Source organism: Lipotes vexillifer, unplaced genomic scaffold (assembly GCF_000442215.2).
Source record: "Lipotes vexillifer unplaced genomic scaffold, Lipotes_vexillifer_v1.1 scaffold624, whole genome shotgun sequence".
Lineage (NCBI taxonomy): Eukaryota > Metazoa > Chordata > Mammalia > Artiodactyla > Lipotidae > Lipotes > Lipotes vexillifer.
Window position 1 is genome coordinate 366,434 of NW_006771007.1, and position 3,987 is coordinate 370,420.

Below are 3,987 nucleotides of genomic sequence, written 5' to 3' on the forward strand. Positions count from 1 at the left end.
GCAATCCCACTACTGGGCATATACCCTGAGAAAACCATAATTCAACAAAAGTCATATACCACAATGTTCATTGCAGCTCTATTTACAACAGCCAGGACATGGAAGCAACCTAAGTGTCCATCGACAGATGAATGGATAAAGAAGATGTGGCACATATATACAATGGAATATTACTGAGCCATAAAAAGAAACGAAATTGAGTTATTTGTTGTGAGGTGGATGGACCTAGAGTCTGTCATACAGAGTGAAGTTAAGTCAGAAAGAGAAAAAGAAATACCGTATGCTAACACATATATATGGAATCTGAAAAGAAAAACATGGTTCTGAAGAACCTAGGGGCAGGACAGGAATAAAGACGCAGACGTAGAGAATGGACTTGAAGACATGGGGAGGGAGAAGCGTAAGCTGGGACGAAGTGAGATACTCGCATGGACTTATATACACTACCAAACGTAAAATAGCTTGCTAGTCGGAAGCACCTCCATAGCACAAGATCAGCTCAGTGCTTTGTGACCACCTAGATGGGTGGGAGGGAGACGCAAGAGGGAGGAGATATGGGGATGTATGTATATGTATAGCTGACTCAGTTTTTTATAAAGCAGAAACTAACACACCATTGTAAAGCAATTATACTCCCATAAAGATGTTAAAAAAAAGAGTAAATGGTGGAGAGAGGAGAGATTAGTATAGCTCAGTGATAGGGCCCTGAGGCTGGGCATTTGAAAATATTAGCCTGGCATTTTCCATTTAGCCTTCTACCCTCAAGGCATCCTGCTGAGGCTTGAGGGGCAATCCCGCCCTTTAGGAGCTTTTGTTCAGGGTCTCTGACACCAGATGCAACCTGAGGGATTTAAAAATTCATGGGCTCTGGAGTGAACACACCTGGGTTCAAGTTCTGACTCCTCCAAACATAGTTGTGTGAATTTGTCCATTTTCCCCTCCTGAGCCTCAGTTTTCTCCTCTGTGGAGCCAGGATCGCTCTTGGGAGAATGACAGAAAGGACTCTGTACTGCACCTGACAGTGCAGGAAGCAGTTCTTAAATAAAGCCACTGCGCAGAGGTTAACATGTAGTGAAAGCTCGAAGAAGTTAGCAGTCACTACCAACTAGAGAATCTGGGAGGTGGACTTTAGGTGACGGTTAAAGGTAGCTTCACGGGGAGGTGGCCTTTCCGCATGCGCGAAGTCTTGGAGCCCAGCGGAGCTGCAAGGGGGCGTGGCCAGGTTTTTGAGGGGTTGCTATGGTACCGAGGGGCCAGGGGAGGTTAACATAACCCTTAAAACATTACTCCCTCCCCTACCCGCCACCGCCTGGGCCGAGGGCCATTGTTCCTGGCAAAATGGCGTCAGTAATCCCCCTCTCGGACGGAGGCCTAAGTAAGGTTGAGGTGGGAGTGGGTCTGGAGGTGGGAACAAAAACTACAATTCCCAGGGTACACCGCACCCGACTGCGAGGCGCAGGGCACGTGCCCAGGCCTAGCGGTTACATGCCGTCAAAAATCCGTTTCATAGCTTTCCTTTCCCATCCCCGCTTTCGTCGTTGCCCAGCCCCCGCGCGCGCGCACTGCGGTCCTGGGGGGTAGGGGGTACATGCCATGGCCGTTGCCCTCGCAACGTAATCGGGAGACAGGTATTTGTAAATCTGTGCTTCGACTTCTAATCCCGAAGCCGGCAGGTATGGGTCTCGCGAGAGAAACCGAGAGTTGGAAAAATGGAGTTAGGGGTGGTGGTTGAAAAGGTGCTGGGGGTACCACATCACGGTAGAGAGACCGCATTTAGCGGCTTGTGGAGAACTGAGTGGGCGGCGGGTAGCTAGGAACAAGTGTGTGCTTGGACTCTTTTTTTGGAAGCGAAGAGGGTAACGCAGCCGTGGAGAAAGAGCTTTTGAACACACAGGAGGTGTCACGCGTGGCTCCTTACAGATTTTCTTTTCGGAAGGGAGAGAATCCTTTCTCTCGACGCGCATCCCTCTCTCCCGCTGCGCTGAGGAGGGCGGGGGAAGAGTGCGCACGCTCTAGTTGGCTAGCCACTCGGCACCTCACAGCGATAGGGGCTGTTCGGAGTTGGGGCTGCTCAGTCGGCTTTCGCCGCCCCTCCCCCCTCCTTTCCTCCCCTCCCTTCCCCGCCCCGCTCCGTCCCCCTCTTCTCTCCATCTGAATTCCCTGACTGGTGTACGCGTGCGCCTGCCTAGTTCTCGGGCGAGCGCGAGCTTGCGATCGTACCCCACTCCCCTAACCCCGCCCGCTCTTTACCTACCGGCCGTAGCTGGCCGGGTGGGCTCGCGCGGAGACGCTCGCGCGCGCACGCGCACACGACGCGGAGCTGAGCGCGAGACATCGAGGAGGGGAGTAAGCGGCATCAGAGGAGGCGGTTTGTGTATCTGTGTGTTCTACGGTGTAGCTAGTCGAGGGGCGAGCGGAGGCTTGAAGGAGGGCGAGGGAGAACCGAAAAGAGAGTCTCCCTCCGCGAGAGCCTCTAATCTGGTGAGGGTCCCGGGCCGGCCGGGAAGCTGGGAGTGAGGGAGGAGGCCGGGGGGCGTGTCTGGGATTGCGTTGAGAGATGAATGGGCCGGGGATGAATGGAGGGAGGCAGCGGCGGCCAAGAGTCTGTTCAGAGTAAGCGCCCTAGTGGGGGGCGGCTTGACCTAGGCAGGGTGATTGCCGTCACCAAGACGTGTGGGACGAGGTCGGGCTCGGGTCTTCAGGGTTGTCGGAGCTGCTTTCGCTGTGAGCCAACAGGCGGAGAGGAAAATCAGAGTGGGAAAGTGGGGAAGGGCAGGTTTAAGGTTGAGGTACGTTTTTTGTCTTTTTCGTTGGGGGGGTGGCAACTTTGGGAGTTCATGGGAGACTAGGGGACAGAGAAGGTGAGGCGGTTACATGAGGGGGCCGGGTGACGTTTGACAAAGGACTGAGTGGTCAGTTAAGTGAGGTTGAGGCTACTGAAAGGGAAGATCGCTTCGGGTTTTCGAAGTTGAGTTTCAGTACATAATGGGGTGAGGGAAAGTGGATTTAATTTAGAGATTCAGTTGATGTGTGAAGGTCGGTAGGACTGTATCTTGTGAGGGATACTGCTAGCTGGTTGTGTAAATGGGTTATGTTCAAGGAGATTGAGAGGTATTATTTGGGAACGGTGTGTTTTGTGACTGACAGGTTGGGGATGGGGAGGAGATGGTATGATGGGGTTAGGATAAAAGTGGTGAGGTGGCTTCACTGTACTGAAAGAGGTTTTCTTTGACTAGTTAAGAATGGTGAAACATTTATGTAGTGAGGTGTAGGTGGAAATCCTGCACGTGTGTATCTCCCTATCTTGCGAGTTGGTAGATCTTGTTAAAATGAAATTGAACCCTCAAAACAGATGCAAGTGGTATGGCTATTCCTTCTTAAGAGTTACTGTGGACTGAAGCAACTGTATGATAAAAAGCGTTTAAGTTGTGAAAATCTTCTGTGTGGTGGTGATTGCATTCAATTTTGAGAGGCATTGTTACCTGCTTTTCATCTATAGTAAGTTGTAATACCAAGAGAACTTTTAAAGAGTTCTCTGTATATGATACAGAGCAGCAGGTGTTTTCTAGACAGTCTCTATCCTTTGAATTGATGAATTTAAAAACTGTCAACAGTCCAAAGGAAAGATACCTTGCATTAAAGGATAACTAAAATGCTGATTTTGAATGCTAAAATAATTCTACATGATTTTTTTTGTTAATCTGAATTTATCTTGTTTGAAAATTGACACTTGCTTTTTGGTGTGAGTTTAAATTACAGCAGATTACTTGGACGTGCTGATCTCTAAATTCATATCTTCTGTTAAGGATACCTTGTGATGGTCTCATTCTTTTCTGGGTCAAGATTAATAGTTTATGGATTTTTAACTTTTCATGGTTACTTTTTACGAACTTTACTGACATATATTCATTTATCTTGGAAATGTTGCAAATTTGAGAACATTCCCATGCCCTTTTTCTTTTATTCTGCTTTGATGTTGGAAAGAGT